Here is an 18,593-nt window from a genome sequence, read left to right on the forward strand (position 1 = left end):
CACTAAACAGTTAATAGTGGTTACCTCTGTGAAGAAGGATTGGAGGAAAAAAATAACCACTTCTCTCTTATATTCCACATCTTTTAAAATAGTTTGCATGCATCAATGTAAAACTTGACTGATTTTTTTTTTGAAAAAACAAAAAGAACTGCAGAATGAAGTGAACACAGAGTCTTTCTCACTAGAGAGGTTGTGGGTGATTTTTTTTAGTTTCTTGTGGCTTGTTAGGATTTTTCCACTTTTTGTACAATAAATGTGTTACCTGCACTATTTTAAACATTTTTAATTGTGAGAGGAATGATAGTAAAAAAAACACATACAAAGACATTTAAATAGAGACAACTAAGCAAAGTATAGAGTATTGCTCTCTAGCTTTAAGAGTTCTGTGATCTAGTGGGGTTCTGTCTCTCCATCTCTCTTGTCCCTTACACATGCCTACACATACACACTCTACAAGACAGAACATAGGCTGTAAGTGTTTCTGGAGGTCAAAGGATGAAGGGAGCTGTGTACATTAGGCAGCAGGGAAGGGGGACTGTGTCCTAGGGGCTACACTAGTTAAACCCTGCCTTGTAGAAACAGGCAGGCTTTAATAGACAGAAACCCTCCAGTAACTGAAATGCTATTATCTGTGCTGGTGGCATTCTGCTCTGGGAATTAATGACCCTTGTTATCAATTAATTCTTCTTGGATTCCAAGCTAGATATTGGCTTTCACGACTTAAGTGGCTTTCTTTGGTGTTTATCCTTCGTGGACATGGAAACCTTTCCATACATCTCAACAGAAAAAATAAGTTGTGCATCCCACCCATCTTCCAGATTAAGACCACAAACAAAGGCAAGGACACTCTTCCTGTTGTGAAAACCCAGTTCCATCCATCCCTACCACCACTGGCTAGTCCTGGATAGTAGAGCATTGAACTCTGGTGTTGGTTTTGTAGGTGTACACATATCCCCAAATTTGTCAAGATGTATACATCAAATTGTCCCTCAATAAACTGGTTAGGGAATAAAAAGAGGCAGGGAATGGTGGCTCACACCTGTAATCCCAGCACTTTGGGAGACTGAGGTGGTGGATCACCTGGGGCCAAGAGTTTGAGATCAGCCTGGCCAACATGTTGAAACCCTGTCTCTACTAAAAATACAAAATTAGCCGGGCATGGTGGTGTGTTGCCTGTAATCCCAGCTAATCAGGAGGCTGAGGCAAGAGAATTGCTTGAACCTGGGAGACGGAGGTTGCAGTGAGCTGAGATCATGGTATTGCACTCCAGCCTGGGCAAAAAGAGTGAAATGCTGTCACAAAAGAAAGAGAGAGGGAGAGAGGGAAGGAGGGAAGGAGAGAGGAAGACAGGAAAAAAGGAAGGAAGGGAGGGAGGGAGGGAAAAAAAGATGAACTCTTTGAATCCTTCTCCTCTCTAGGTTGCCTGTTTGCTGTTTGATGCTGTCTTTATCGTGGGCAAACCATATCACCTCATTCCATCCTTAAAGAAACTCCAGGAGGTGGCTATGTATCATCACCATTACACAGATGGGAAAACTGAGACTCTGTTGACCACAGAGATTGAGTTCAAGGCTGGGAATCATTTACTGTGTCTGCCTCATTATGGCCTTGAACTGACGAGGTAAAGGATTTGGGTGACGTTTACTCTGAGCTGATGAGCTTCTGGATCTCTTTGTGGTAACTACATCCCACCCCATCTAACTTAGGGCAGACACAATGCCTTTCCATCTCTGCAGATCGGATCAGAACATGTCTACACCGGCACATTTCCTGCCTCCCTCTTGACACCCTGAACAGGGGCTGAGCTTGAACGCAGGCCCTGGGATCGAGAATAGAATGCATGGAAGGCTACTACCTCTGGGTTCACAGGCAGGTGCAGGAGACAGATTCTCCAACACACAAGTTCAGCACAGCATGGGAAGTGCTATGATCGAGGGGACATGGCCACGAGTTGGGAGAGGTGGAGAGAAGCTTCCTGAGGAATTGATGTGCAAGCCGGATCCTGAGAAACAGAGGTTCACTGGCCAGATGGCCAGGCGCGGTGGCTCATGCTTGTAATCCCAGCACTTTGGATCACTTGTGGTGGCCTGATCACTTGAGATCAGGAGTTCGAGACCAGCCTGGCTAACATGGTGAAACCCTATCTCTACTAAGAGTACAAAAATTAGCTAGGCATGGTAGTGTGTGCCTGTAATCTCAACTACTTGGGTGGCTGAGGCAGGAAGATCGCTTGAACCCAGGAGATGGAGGTTGCAGTGAGCTGAGATCGTGCCACCGCACTCCAGCCTGAGTGACAGAGCGAGACTCCATCTTAAAAAAAAAAAAAAAGAGGGAGAAAGGGGATACCAGGAAGATGAAACAAAACAGGGCATCATCCTGGGCATTGTTTATGTGCTGGCCCCAAAGCTATTTGCCTTGGATCTTCTCATTTGGCAGTTATCCAGTCCTATAAAGCAAGCACCAGTTTATCCTCATTTGAAGCAACTTGGCAAGGGATGGGTAGCTCTTGGGTAAAGACTGGCAATTGGACCCGGGTCTGACCGGCTCGAGAGTGAGTGGCCTGACTTTTGTCTTGCACACTTCCACTGAGCAGTGATTCTCAACTGAGGGTGATTTGGCCCCCAAGGGACATGTGGCAATGTCTGGGTGTGTGTGTGTGTGTTTTTTTTTTCTTGGTTGTTCCAATGTGAGGAGGGGGCAGGGCATGGTGGCTCATGCCCGTAATCTCAGCACTTTGGGAGGCTGAGATGGGTGGATTACCTGAGGTCAGGAGTTCAAGACCAGCCTGGCCAACACGGCAAAACCCCATCTCTACTAAAAATACAAAAAATTAGCTGGGCATGGTGGTGCGTGCCTGTAATCCCAGCTACTCGGGAGGCTGAGGCAGGAGAATTGCCTGAACCCAGGAGGCAGAGGTTACGGTGAGCTGAGATCGGGCCATTGCCTATCTCCAGCCTGGGTAACAAGAGTGAAACTCCGTCTCAAAAAATAATAATAATAAAATAAAATAAATTCATGGGCATGATGGCACATGCCTGTAGTCCCAGTTACTTGGGAGACTGAGGCAGAAGGATTGCTTGAAACTGGGAGGGGGAGGTTGCAGTGAGCTGGGATAGAGCCATTGCACTCCAGCCTGGGCGACAGAGTGAGATTCCATCCCACCCCCCAAAATGGTGTGGGGAGAGGGATGCTACTGGCATTTACTGGGTGGAAACCAGAGATGCTGCAATGCACAGAGCACCCTCACCACTGCAAAGAAAGAGCCGGCACCAAATGTCAGCAGTGCGGAGGCTGAGAAGCTACGGTGGAGGGGATCCACTGAATGCTCTAGGCTGGGCACCTCGTGGGACCCCAGGAAGGGCGATACAGGAAATGAGCTATGGAGATAGGGCCATGCGAGGTCAAAGTGGGCCTTGGGCTGTAGCTTGGGGCCAGCCTGAAGACTTGAAGTGTTTTAAGTAGGGCAGATCTGTACCTTGGGACCATCGCTGTGGCGCTGTAGGAGAGGACGTCTCCGAGGAGGTCAGCACCACCCCTCAAGGGTCCAGGTGAGATTCTCGGGTGGACGCTGAGGGGAAAGAGCAGAGGGGAGGGAGAAGCAGCTCCCCTGAGCAGCCAATGGGTCGGAGTGGTGTGTCTCACTATGAAGGATGGTACATTAAATCCTCTAAATGAGAGTAGCGACCTGATTAGAGATGGAACTGACAGGCTCCCCTTGGGATGTGCACAGATTAGCACGGTTATTCAAGCAGCCTCAGTGAGCTACACAGGAAGCCAGGCAGCCTGAGGGACACCTGGCCTATGGGTGCCGATGTTCCTCGAGCCTCCCCTTAGTCTCCACGGAGTCCCCCACCCCTCACCCCCATCCCGTAGGCCCCCATTCATGTGTCCTGCTCTTCCCTGAATCCCTTCCACTTGGTCAATATCCTCCTGCTGAGGGAGGCTGAGTATGGGGCTGGGGAAGCTGACTCAGACCCAGCCCTTCCGCAGATGAAGGCTCCTCTCTGGTTCTATGCCCCAGCACTGAGCTGGGCTTTTCTCCCCTGCTGGCTGTGCGGGAGGGGTGCTTGCAGGAAGGGTTCTCTCAGGAACCAACTTCTGTGACAGCGTGTAGAATTTATTTGTGCTAGAGATCCAGATGAAGTTGTTGAGGCTGAGCTGAATCTTTTTGCCTAATTCTGAAGACAGGAGGCTCTGGAAATGGACCCCTGAGGATTCTCCAACCCATGTTAGCCCACCGGTGGACTCATTCCAGAAAGCTAAAGTGGGTGGGGTGCGGTGGCTCATGCCTGTAATCCTAGCACTTCAGGAGGCTGAGGCAGGAGGATCTCTTGAGGCTGGGAGTTCAAGACCAGCCTTGGCAACAGAGCAAGACCCTGTCTTTACCAAAATAATAATAGTAATAAGAAATAGCTGAGCATGGTGGTGTGTGTCTGTAGTGCCATCTAGTCAGGAGACTGAGGCAGGAGGATCACTTGAGTCCAGGACTTCAAGTTTACATGGAGCCATGATTGTGCCACCGCACCCTAGCCTGGGCCACAGAGCAAGACTCTGCCTCGGTTTAAAATAAAAACCTCTGAGCCGTCGGATGTGCTGTAAATACAGATGCCGCTTCATTCACTTACCCAATTCTCACCTCCTGCTGTGTGGCCTCATTCCTGACAGGCCACGGACCAATGCCAGTCCACGGCTGCAGCCTGGGGTCCCCGCTATAGATTTCTCAATTCTGGACTCTCACGCGAATGCATCATACCGTATGTGATCTTTCCTGACCAGTTTCTTTCATTTAACTAGTGCTTTTGAGGTTCATTCGCGTTGTAGCAAGTGTTAGTACTTCCTTCGTTTATCGCCAGATAATATTCCATGGTAAGGATATATCACATTCTGTCTATGCATTCATCTATTACCGGACATTTGGGCTTGCCCAGCTTTGGGCTTACCAGGAATGATGCTGCCACGAGCATTCGGGCACAAGTCTTCACGTGGACATATACTTTCATTTCTCTTGGACTATTGGCTGTTGTCATTGCTTTCTTTTATTCCTGGTCACATGTTATTTATTTTGGAATTTCAAATAACATTAGAACATAAAATGGTTAATGGTTACACACAGAGAAGGCACGAGTTTAACTGAGACTTAAGAAATACGGCTCAAGGCCGGGCGCGGTGGCTCAAGCCTGTAATCCCAGCACTTTGGGAGGCCAAGGCAGGTGGATCATGAGGTCAAGAGATCGAGACCATCCTGGTCAACATGGTGGAACCCCGTCTCTACTAAAAATACAAAAAATTAGCTGGTCATGGTGGCGTGTGCCTGTAATCCCAGCTACTCAGGAGGCTGAGGCAGGAGAATTGCCTGAACCCAGGAGGTGGAGGTTTCGGTGAGCCGAGATCACGCCATTGCACTCCAGCCTGGGTAACAAAAGTGAAACTCCGTCTCAAAAAAAAAAAAAAAAAAAAGAAATACGGCTCTTCACTTCATCTACTTGATTATAAAAAGAAAAAAAAAATAAATTCTGCCCTATGTGATAAAGTGTCTTGATAAAGTGGACAGGAACGCTCCCAAATGGCAATGATTGAGTCTGACATTTCTTTTGGATCTATAGCAATTGCTCAGCGAGTGCTGGCTGAGTGACCTGAATGCCTAAATCAATTCAGATTCTACAAACGTTTACTGAGCAGAGTCTTGGGTATGTTTATCCTGCAAGGCATAGAAGATTGTATGGTGCAAATATTCATCCCCATTTTACAGACGGGGAAACTGAGTGAGGAGCGAAGGCCACAAGGAGTACTAGAAAATTGAACCATGAGGAGTCATCAGTGCTAGAGGTGTAGCAATAGCAATGCATTTATTTTTTTTTTTTTAAGACTCAGTCTCACTCTTGTCCACCAGGCAGGAGTGCAATGGTGTGATCTCGGCTCACTGCAACCCTCACCTCCTGGCTTCAAGCAATTCTCCTGCCTCAGCCTCCCAAGTAGCTGGAATTACAGGCACCTGCCACCACGCCCGACAAATTTTTGTATTTTTAGTAGAGACAGGGTTTCACCACATTAGCCAGGGTGGTCTTGAATTCCTGACCTCAGTTGATCTGCCCACCTCAGCCTCCCAAAGTGCTGGGATTATAGGGTTGAGCCACTTTGCCCAGCCAAGCAATGCACTTTTTATTCCGTTGGCTTCCCCATGGGAATTGGAAGCTGAGGGGCTCTGCTTTAAGCGGGAAGATCTGGGTTGTCCCAGCAGATACGTGATCTGGTATTACTCATTTTACAAAAGGTTCTTTATTGCACAAAAGAACTGAACACCACGGTCCTTGCCGGGTTCCCGGGAGGGTGGTGCTTTTCAGTGCTGCGGGCGGCAGAGAGCATCACTTCACACGCCAGCTGGGCTTCTGGCGGAGCCGTAAGTCAAAGTTTTGTAAATTAGATCATATTTTAGGGAACAGATAAAAGAATAAGGCTCTGAATCTTCGAGAAGAATATGTCTGTGGCGATAATCAGAACCAGATTTATGATTCCTGTAAAGACAAAAATCGGAGATAAATGTCAACAACGCCAGGAGTCCCGTGATAATTAATTAAGAGCCTATTTGTGTAATAGGCACTATCCCAGCTTTCGGGATTTTTCTTCCCCTTAAATCTTGCACAAGCAGAAACAACGACAATGAAAATTGTGTTTGAGATCGGTGTTACTGATCGCCAGCTTCAGAGTTGGGGAAACTGAGGCTGGGGGATAAGTAACTTGCCCAAGGTCACAAGAACTAAGAGGTAGAGTTCAAATTCCAGTCAGACCCATACTTGTTTTTTCTGTTTTTTGTTTTTGTTTTGTTTTTTGTTTTTGGAAGCACGGCTTATTTCCAGGAGACAGTGCGTGGTCATGTCAACTCGGAGGTCAAACCGCTTGGCCGGAGCCCCAGCTTCATCCCTTACTCTCTGTGCATCTGTTTCCTGGGCTCTAAAACGAGCTGCAAAAGCCCTCCCCTAAAACGTGGCTGTGAAGTTCAATTTATTTAAAGCGCCTGGCACACAGCAAATGCTTAATAAACGCTAGCAATCACCATGCTGAACTGCTCCTTTAATGAAAGGATCCTTTCATTTAGTAAGTTAAACAAATTGAACCTGACAGCCGTATTTTAAGGTGGGGCTTTTGCAGCTCATCTTACAGCATTTATCAAGCACCTTCAGTTCACAGCGTAGCCCAAAGTGCCAACAGCGTTCTACACTCACATTATAGTCGGATCGTCCCTATCAAGTAGCCACTTACTCACTGTGGGACTTGAACACCTGCTTAACCTCTCTGAGCCGCAGTTTTGGTAAAAAGAGACAATAGCACTCACTCCCAAAAGGGTCATAGTGATGATTCAGTGAGCTACACAATGTAAAGTGACTTAAATTAGGAATCTCTCAATGGCAGTCCTTACTGTTACTATCATTACTATCATTATTTGAGATGGGAATCTCACTGTGTCATCCAGGCTGGAGTGCAGTTGTGCAATGATGGCTCACTGCAACCTTAGATTCCTGGGCTCAAACCATCCTCCCACCTCGGCCTCCCAGGTAGCTGGGACTATAGGCATGCACCATCAAACCCAGCTAATTTTTTATTTTTTTCTAGAGATAGGGTCTTGCTAGATTGCACAGGCTGGTCTTGAACTCCGGGACTCTAGTGATCCTCCCACTTTGGCCTCCCAAAGCTGAGATTACAGGGCTGAGCCATGGTGTCCAGCCAGCCCTTGTTACAATTATCTGCTACGAACTTTATACATGCCCTTTCCAGTGAATCTCACCACAGTTCCAGGTTTTAGCTTTAAGAGGAGGAGGCTTAGGTCAGAGAGGTCAATAACTCCCCAGGTGCCACTAGCGGTTAGGGGTGGAGCTGGGCTTTGTGCTCAGGCCCATCAGGCATTGAACATGCCCTGAAGTTATCTATAGAACAGCCATTCCTCTCCACCCCTACCCCCTGATTTTATTTGGGTGTATGCTGTCTCATGTGCAGAGAATGAGACTTATCCCTACTCCCAGAGGAATATATGTGAATGTGGGTGTTCTGGGAACAAGATTCCAAGAGGACAATAGATGTGCAAGAAATGTACTGAGGAGATGCCTGTGAAGGAGAAGAGGGAGAAGGCAGGAGTGGTCAGGGAAGATCTTCAGGGTGTGATGTGGGTCTGACACCTGGGAAAGGAGAGGGGGAGGGAAGGAGGACTGGGTTGGAAGAGGATCAGGCTGCAGCCCAGCTCTGAGAAAGTCTCAGCCAGGCTGATGGGGAGTTAGAGTCCCACACTAGGCAGAAGTGCCCAGCTCTAGGCACAGTGGCTCACACCTGTAATCCCAGTACTTTTGGGAGGCCAAGGACAGATCAAGGCACTTGAGGCCAGGAGTTAGCAACAAGCCTGGCCAACATGGTGAAACCCTGTCTCTACTGAAAATCCAAAAATTAGCCAGGCATGTTGGCTCATGCCTGTAGTCCCAGCTACTAGGGAGTCTGAGACAGGAGAATCGCTTGAACCCGGCTGGAGGCAGAGGTTGCATTGAGCTGAGATCGCACCACTGCACTCTAGCTTGAGGGACAGAGTGAGACTCTGATTCAAAAAGGAAAGAAAAAGAAGTGTCAGCTCTAGAACCCCCACTATGCAGTTCCTGTTTGGGAGCAGCCTGGGGAGAGCAGAGTCTCTGCATGAAGCAGATTCAATGGTGCAGCACCCGTAGGCTGTCTGGTAGCTACCCTCCTGACAGTGGGTTCTCTTGAAGGGAGATCTGAGTGGTGCAGCTCCATGGCCACCACCGGTCCATGTCATTAGGCCAAGCCAATCAAAGCAATTCCACTCCCCTTGGTAGCGCCCGGTTTGGGCAGAAGTAGATGATGAACCTGGACCAACGAGACATACAGGAAGTCTACTGAGGGGCTCGTGGGAAAGGTGTTTTTCTTCTACCTCTCACCTCTCAATGCAGCTGTATGAGGATGTAGTGTTCGGAGTTGTGGCAGCCACCAGAGACCATGAAGTGACAAGCATGAAGGCAAAAGCCAGAGTAGCCTTGGTGACATCAGTGTGTCCCTGAATTAACCACCGTGGAATATCCTCCCTCAAGAAACTTGTCACGTGAGATAACAGGTCTCTTATTGCTTATGTTACCCATTGCTATATAATGAATTACCCCCAAACTTAACAGCTTCCTAGCAACAAACATGTATATCTTACACAGTTTCCAAGAACCAGAAATCCAAGAGCAGCTTAGCTAGAAGTTGCTGGCTCAAGGTCTTTCATGAGGTTGCAGTCAAGATGCTGAGCAGGGCGGCAGGTATCTGAAGGCTTGACTGGGGCTGGCGGATCCTTTCCCAAGACGGTGAAGTCATGTGGCTGTTGGCTGGAGGCCTCAGTTCTTCACCATGTGGGCCTCTCCATAGGGCAGCTTGAATATCCTCACAACATAGCAGCTGGCTTTCTCCAGAATGAAAGTGATCCAAAAGAAAGAGAAAGGAAGAGGCCACATGCTCTATATGACTTAGTTTCTAAAATCACACACTGTCTCTTCTGTCTTATTCTGTTTGTTAGAAACAAGTCACAAAGCTCAAGAAAAGAGAAATTCAGCTCCACCATTTACAGGGAAGCATATTGGCCCAGCATGGTGGCTCACACCTGTAATCCCAGCACTTTAAGAGGTCACAGGGGGAGGATCACTTGGGCCTAGGAGTTTGAGACAAGTCTGGACAAACAGCGAGACCCTGTTTCTACAAAAAATACAAAAAATTAGCCAGGTGTGGTGGCAGGTGCCCATAGTTCCAGCTACGCACCTGTAGTTCTCAGTCTCACACTGAGGTAGGAGGATCACTTGAGCCCAAAAGTTCTAGACCAGTCTGGGCAACATAGTGAGACCCCGTCCCTACAAATACATGAAAAAAATTAATGGGGTGGTGTGCACCTGTAATCCCAGCTACTCAGGAGGCTGAGGTGGGAGGATCCCTTAAGCCTAGGAGTTCAAGGCAGCAGTGAGCTATGATTGCACTACTGCACTCCCAGCCTGGGCAACAGAGTGCGACTCTCTCAAAAAATAAAATAAAATAAAACAAAGGGAGCTGTATCAATGAAGTTTTGGATTTAAAACCACCATAGCTACTTTCAGCTATGCCCTCTCCATTTACAGAGATCCCCAAAGCCCATATTCTTTACATCACACACCACTGCCAGGATGGGCAGGGGAAATTGTGTGCTCAGGAGATTACAACAGACCCAATAATCCTCAGAAGACTTTCAACTGAGAAACCCTCCCGTTCCACAAGATTCTTGCAGAATAAGTACATATGCCTGTATAAACATGCCCTACCTAAAAAGAAACTTAGATGCAACCATTCATTAGGAAATACAAAAAATACACAACATGGGATAAAGAAGAATTTTTTTTTTTTTTTTGAGACAGAGTCTTGCTTTGTCGCCAGGCACCAGACTGGAGTGCAGTGGTGCGATCTTGGCTCGCTGCAACCTCCGCCTCCCAGGTTCAAGCAATTTTCCTACCTCTGCCTCCCAAGTAGCTGGGACTACAGGTGTGCGCCACCATGCCCAGCTAATTTTTGTATTTTTTTAGTAGATACGGGGTTTAACCATGTCGGCCAGGATGGTCTCGATCTTTTGACCTTGTGATCCGCCCGCCTCGGCCTTCAAAAGTGCTGGGATTACGGGCATGAGCCATCGTGCCTGGCCAAAATAAAGAATAATTTTAAAACTCCCTGGACCTAGCACTTGCTTAAGAAATAAAATAATGCCCATGTAATGGAAGTTCTAGATCTTCATATACCCCGATCATATTGTTCTTCTCACCCCCAGTGGGAACCATGACCCATATTTGGGTGTTTTTCATTCCCACAACTTTTTTTTTTTTTTTTTTTGAGACAGAGTCTCACTCTGTCACCCAGGCTGGAGGGCAGTGGTGTGATCCTGGCTTACTGCAACCACTGCCTCCTGTGTTCAAGCGATTCTCTTGCCTCAGCCTCCTGAGTAGCTGGGATTACAGGCCTGCCACCATGCCCAGTTAATTTTTTGTATTTTTTTTTAGTAGACATAGAGTTTCACCATGTTGGACAGACTGGTCTCAAACTCCTGACCTCAAGTGAGTCATCTCCCTTGGCCTGCCAAAATGATGGGCTTACAGGCATGAGCCACCGCACCTGGCCTGACTACTTCCTTTATTCTTTAACTGCATGGTATAGACCTGTGTATTATCTGGTATCATTTTGCATGTTTCTAAGCTTTGTGGAAATGGGGTCATACTGAATGCATCCTTCTGCTACTTGATTTTTTTTCTCTACACTGTGTATGTAAGCTTCAACCATGCAAGGAGATGGAAAAATAGGAATCTTGTACATTGTTGATAGGAAGGTAAAATGGTGCATCTGCTTCAGAAAACAGTCTGGCAGTTTCTTGACAAGTAACACAGAATTGCTGCAGGACCCATCCACTCCTAGGTATATACCTGAGAGAAATAAAACGTATGTCCACACAGCAGCCCACACATGAATGTTCCTAGCAATGTTGTTTATATTTTTTCTTTTCTTTAAATATCCTGCTGGATGCCAGAGTGTTATTTATAATAGTTAAAAAGTGGAAGCAATTCAAATGTCCATCAGTTGATAAGTGGATAAACAAAATGTGGCATATCCACACAGTGGAATATTATTTGGCTGGGAAAGGAAACAAAGTATTGCTACATCCTACAACATGAATGAGCCTTGGAATTGTGCTAAGTGAAAAAAGCCAGACACAAATGACCACATAGTATACAATTCCATTTATGTGAAATATCCAGAATAAGGCAAATCCATAGAGACAGAAAGTAGATTAGGGGTTGCCTGGGGCTGGGAGTAGGGAGGACTGGAGAGTGGCTGCTCAGTGAGCACAAGGTTTATTTTGGGGATGGTGATAATATTCTGGAATAGATTATGGCAATGGTTGCACAACTTTGTGAATATACTAAAAACCACTGCATTGTACACTTTCAGAAGAGTCGATTTTATGACATATACATTCTATCTCAATAACCACAGTTATTAAAGATTCAACCACAGTATTTGTCTGTTCTCACACTGCTAATACAGACATACCCAAGACTGGGTAATTTATAAAGAAAAAGAAGTTTAAGGGACTCACAGTTCCACGTGGCTGGGGAGGCCTCACTTTGCAAAAGGTGAAGGAAGAACAAAGGCACGTCTTACATGGCAGCAGGCAAGAGAACACGTGTAGGGGAACTCCCCTTTATAAAACTGTCAGATCCTATGAGGCTTAGTCACAACACAAGAACAGCACAGGAAAGACCCACCTCCATGATTCAATTACCTCCCACCAGGTCCATTCTATGACATGTGGGGATTATGGGAGCTACAATTCAAGGTGAAATTTGGTTGTGGCCACAGCCAAACCATATCAACTGTGTTAACACAGGCCTTATCATTCATTTTCACTACTGTATAGTAATCCCATAGCATGACCATTGTACATCAATCCATTCTCCCACTAATGGGCACTGGTGTTGTTTCTCACCTTGCTGCTATTCCAAGCAGTGCTGCTGTGAACATTCCCCTCATATCTCTTTGTGCACGCAGGAGGGTTTCTTGAAGATACGCAGGAAGAAGGGTGGTTGCTGGGTCTTAGCGTTTATGCATCTTCAACTTCATACTCCCACTCTCTAAAACTCCTTCCTTAGTCTAGGGAGAGAAGGAAAGGAAGTGAGCTCTGCCTCCACCCTTGGCCCCTTGCAAACCTCCCGAGGTCTCAGAAAATAGGGCAATTGAAATGGAAAACAAATAGCACAAATCAAATGGTGGGCTGTTTCCCCTGCCGCTGCCGTTCGGAGACCCGCTAGATGGGCAGCGGGGCCTCCCCCACCAGAAAATATTAACAGCATTTAATGAATATTCACAAGGATTCATTAAACATTTCCCTGTGTGGCTGAACAAAACAGTGTTCAAACCCCCAAGCCATTAACAAAAAAGGAAGAAGAAATATTACAGGGATGATATGCACAAGTAAAAATGCTACAAGCAAGAAATCACTTTTGTTTTTTTATTTTTTCAACTCAACTTCTTCACCTCCCTCATCTCACTGATGTTTAGAAGGGGCCCAGTGTCCTGAGTCTTTGTGAAGACTTACAATAGGATAGTCCTCATTACCATTACTATGGGTACCTTTTTCTACTTCATCTACACAGGAAGTTGTTCTCATCACAGCAATAATATTTATCTGTTTGTTTTTGAGAAACAGTCTCACTCTGTCACCCAGGCTGGAGTGCAGTGGCATGATCTCGGCTCACTGCAACCTCTGGCTGCCGGGTTCAGGCGATTTTCCTGCTTTAACTTTCTGAGTAGCTGGGACTACAGGCACGTGCCACCATACCGGTTAATTTTTTGTACTTTTAGTAGAGATAGGGTTTCGCCATGATGGCCAGGTGGGTCTCAAACTCCTGACCTCTTCACCCATCTCAGCCTCCCAAAGGGCTGGAATTACAAGTGTGAGCCACCATGCCCAGCCAATAATATTTAAATGAGACGTTAAAGTTGAAATGAGCTTCTTGGCTGGGAGTGGTGGCTCATATCTGTAATCCCAGCCCTGGGAGGTCAAGGTGGGCGGATCACTTGAGGTCAGGAGTTCAAGACCAGACTGGCCAACATGTGAAGAACCCATCTGACAAAAAATACAAAAATTAGCCAGGTGTGGTGGTGCATGCCTGTAGTCCCAGCTACTCTGGAGGCTGAGGCAGGAGAATCACTTGAACTCAAGAGGCGGAAGTTGCAGTGAACCAAAATCGCGCCACTGTACTCCAGCCTGAACGACAGAGTGAGACTCTTGTCTCAAAAAAAAATTTTTTTTAATAAAAAATAAATAAATTACATATGTGGCTTGCCTTATATTTAGGTGAATGGCACTCTATTCCATACTAAATGCTATGGATCCATAGTTCCTGCTTTCATGGGGCTTGCCGTCAAAAGAAGACAGCTATTAAGTAGGGAATCCGAAGATTCAATTGAAAAATGATGTTACAAGGCAGAGATCGGGGAGCTGTGAGTTTCACAGGGGACCTGGCCCTGATTGGCCTGTCTCCGAAGCAAGCTGGTGATTTGAGAGGGGAGGGAGTTACAAAGCCCAGCCTGGGAGCATCTGGCGGGAAGTGGGTGGCAGGGTCTCTGCACTGGGGAACATGGTGCCAGCTCTCGGGGTTGAGACTAGAGGAAGCGGATGCCCCAGGAATGCTGTCACTTTGATGTTTGATGTGCAGGCAGGGAGGCAGCGAGGCAGGGCTGGGCTGCCCTCAGCTGTCAGGTTGGCACTTGCTGCTCTGCCTACACAGTAGCTAGGCTCGGGAGGCCTCCAGGGATCTCTGGGCGTGGCCTTCTGTGGCTGTGCTGGAAATCACCTGGGCTCCCACAAAAGCTAAGCACCAAGTGGGAGGTGGGCCCTGGCTCTCACCTGGGGCCAACCTTGAGTTCCGGACCTCTGGGTTCCTGCCCAAGCACAGGCTGGAAGGTGCCTTTGACAACCATGCTAGGGCTGGGCCATGACAACTGGGACTGTCTGGGTCCCTGCTGCGGGCTGCTGTGATGCTCATGGTAGCCTCGAGTGATTTGACGTGGCCTCATAGCCACAGTTCTCCTTCCTTCCCCAAATCTTCCTTTAGTATGGTGACCCATATGCCTACTGTTCTTAAAACACACCAAGCTCGTAGCGGCCTCAGGATCTTTGCACTTGCCGTATCATCTCCCTAGAACACCTCCCTTCGGATATTGACAGAGTTGGCATCTTCTTGCCATGTGAGTCTCAGCTCGAGTCACCTCCACCCCTGACCACTTTCCTCAAGTTCTCCCCATGCCTTGAGTTTTCTAGTGACTCCCTGTCTCATTTCCCTGTGGATTTTTGTTCAGGTCATACTCTTCACTAAGTTTGTTTAAATAAACAAACATAAGGCTGGACTCAGTAGCTCACGCCTGTAATCCCAGCACTTTGGGAGACTGGGGCAGGCAGATCACTTGAGGCCAGGAGTTCGAGACTAGCCTGGCCAACATGATGAAACCCCGTCTCTACTAAAAATACAATAATTAGCCAGCCGTGGTGGCACATGCCTGTAGTCCCAGCTACTCCAGAGGCTGAGAAAGAAGAATCTCTTGAGCCTGGGCGACAGAGGTTGTAGTGCACTCCAGCCTAGGCAACAGAGCAAGACTCTGTCTCAAAAATAAATAAATATAGAGACGGGATTGCACCATGTTGCCCAGGCTGATCTCCAACTTTTGGCCTCAAGTGAACCTCCCTTCTTGGCCTCCTACAGTTCTGGGATTACAGGCATCAACCACCTGTAATCCCAGCACTGTGGGGTAATGAAATTATCTTGTTCATTCATTGTCTTATTTTGCTGTCTTTCTCCCCCACCAGAAAATAACCTCCCCCAAAACTGGGATTTGCCCAGTTTCTGGCTCCTGGCAGGTGCTCAAAAAAATAATTATTGAGCGAGTTCATTCATCTTCCGAAAACGCAGGTCTGCAAACAATTATGGAACCCTCAGGGGAATGTGGACAATTGTCTGTGATGAAATTCAAAGTTAAAAAAACAGTAGAAAAATGATAGCCTCTGATATGGTACATATAAAATATATATGAGCTGGGACAAAGAAGGAAATGGAAAATAGTGTGTTTGCTGGGAAGCATAGGAGTATGGGTGACTGCTATTTTTCAAACTTTTATTTAATATGGTTATGTTGTTTTTTAATAACAGTTTTATTGAGATATAATCCATCCGCTATAAATGTCTCCCCCTTTTAAAGCATACGATCCAGTGGTTTTTAATATATTCTCAATGTTGTGCATAGATCTAATTCCAGAACATTCTGTCACCTCCCCCAAAAAACTGTATACCCATTAGTGGAAATTCCCACTCCCCTACCTTCCTGTCCAGCACATCCGACCACTAATTACTTTCGGTCTCCGCGCCTTGCCTACTCTGGGCATTTCATGTGAATGAAATCACACAATATACGGTTTACCATGACTGGCTTCTTTCACTTACCCAAATGTTTCCAGGGATCATCCAGGCTGTAGTATGTCTCATACTTCATTTTTTTTTATGGCTGAATAACATTCCATTGTAGCATATCCAGTGTGGATATACCACATGTTATGTCTCTATTCATCTGTTGATGAACACTGAGTTATTTCAGTTATATTATTTTTACCATAACCCCGCCCCCCCCCAAAAAAAAAGTGAACTGGAAACTTCTCCCTCATTGCTGTACAAATACATTCTGGTCATTTCTCTGGCTCCCAAATCCTGGAGTCTTCCCAGTGCTTACAAGATACCATTCAGCCTTCTTTGCTTATATTGTTGGTCCCTGGCTATCTTTCCAGCAAATTCTTCAGTTGTTTTCTCTGAGCTCCTGTGTGCTCTGGTGACAGGCTAGCCACACCTCCTCAGCCACGTGCCCTTGCCAATGCCATATTCTTTTCTGCTTCCTGGAAAAAGTCATCTGCACACTGCAAAATTCAGGTCAGAGACCAGGTGTGGTGGCTCACACCTGTAATCCCAGCACTTTGGGAGGCTGAGGCTGGCAGATCACTTGAGGCCAGGAGTTCGAGATCAGCCTAGTCAACATGGTGAAACCTCGACTCTACTATAAATAAAACGTATTAGCTGGGCATGGTGGCACACGCCTGTAGTCCCAGCTGCTTGGGAGGCTGAGGCAGAAGAATTGCTTGAATCCAGGAGGCAGAGGTTGCAGTGAGCCAAGATTGCACCACTACATTCCACCTGGGTGACAGAGGGAGACTCTGTCTCAAAACAAAAAACAAAACAAAACAAAATTCAGCTCAGATGTTCCTTTCTTTGTGAAGACTTCCCTCCTTCTGGTCCTCTGTTGATCGCTCTCTTGGCTCCTAAAGGACGAATTATTGTGTTGATTCCCCTGCCTGTTTGCTGCTTCAGCCTGTGATAGGAGTACCCTTAGAGTGTCATTCATCTTTGTCTCCTTGGAAGGTAACGTAGTCCCTAGCACTGAGCAGGTACTCACGAAGTCAAATGATTGCATGTGTGAATGGAGCTGCTGCTTTGATAGATCCAGTAGGAACCCGACAGTACCACCTTTTGGCAAAAAAAAAATGACACTAAAATGTCAAGGTTAAAGCGTGGACTTCAGAGTCGGATAACATAGTTTGACTCCCAACTCTGCTGCTTGCCAGCTTGGGTGGCTGCTTGGAAATCATTCCCTCTTTAAAATGGACACAATGTCTCCCACCTGCTGGAGTCGTTGGAGGATTAAATGCAGGTACTCTTAGCATGGAGTATTAGGTTGGTGCAAAAGTAATTCCGGTTTTTGCCATTTAAAAGTAATAATTGGGCCAAAGGTAGTGTCTCACACCTGTAATCCCAACACTTTGGGAGACCGAGGTGGGTGGATCACGAGGCAGGAGTTCAAGACCAGCCTGGACAACATGGTGAGACCCCCATCTCTACTAAAAATACAAAAAAATTAGCTGGGCTTGGTAGTGCGTGTCCCCAGCTACTCAGGAGGCTGGGGCAGATAATTGCTTGAACCTGGAAAGCAGAGGGTGCAGTGAGCTGAGATCATGCCACTGCACTCCAGCCTGGGTGACAGAGCAAGACTCCATCTCAGAGGGGGAAAAAAAAAGAAAGTAATAATTGGGCCAGGCATGGTGGCTGATGCCTGTAATCCCAGCACTTTGGGAGGCCAAGGTGGGTGGATCACTTGAGGTCAGAAGTTTGAGACCAGCCTGGCCAACATGGTGAAACCCTATCTCTACTAAAAATGCAAACATTAGCCAGGCTTGCTATTGGGTGCCTGTCCTCCCAGCCATTTAGGAGACTGAGGCAGGAGGATTGCTTGAACCCAGGAAGCAGAGGTTGCAGTGAGCTGAGATTGCACCACTGCACTCCAGCCTAGGTGACAGAATGAGACCATGTCTCAAAAAAACAAAGTAATAACTGTTCAGTAAATGATTGTTCTTTTAAAAAATTATGGTGTATGCCAGGCAAGGTGGCACACAGCTATTGTCCCAGCTACTCAGGAGGCTGAGGCAGAAGGATAGCTTGAGCTCAAGACTTTGAGTCCAGCCTGGGGCGATAGAGCGAGACTGTCTCTTAAAAAATTAAAGGTATAAAACAGATGACATAAAATGTACATTTTAAGTATATAGTTCAAGTTGTTTTCCATACATTCAAATTGTGTCCATAAGTGTTTTTTATGAATACTGCTATTATTATGTCAGAGTCTAATTTTTTTCAAGATGGGGTCTCACTTTTTCATCCAGGCTGGAGTGCAATAGCATGATCATAGCTCACTGCATCCTCAAACTCCTGGGATCAAGTAATCCTCCTGTCTTGGCCTCCCAAGTAGCCAGGACTATAGGTGTGCATCACCATGCCCAGCTAATTTTATTTTTTGTAGTTTTTTGTAGAGATGGGGTCTTGCTATCTTGTCCAGGCTGGTCTTGAACTTCTTGCTTCAAATCGTCCTCCTACCTCAGCCTCCCAAAGTGCTGGGGTTACGGGCTCAAGCCACCATACCCAGCTAATTTAATTTTTTGTATTTTTTTTTTTTAGAGATGGGGTCTTG

This window comes from Callithrix jacchus, chromosome 9 (assembly GCF_049354715.1).
Source record: "Callithrix jacchus isolate 240 chromosome 9, calJac240_pri, whole genome shotgun sequence".
Lineage (NCBI taxonomy): Eukaryota > Metazoa > Chordata > Mammalia > Primates > Cebidae > Callithrix > Callithrix jacchus.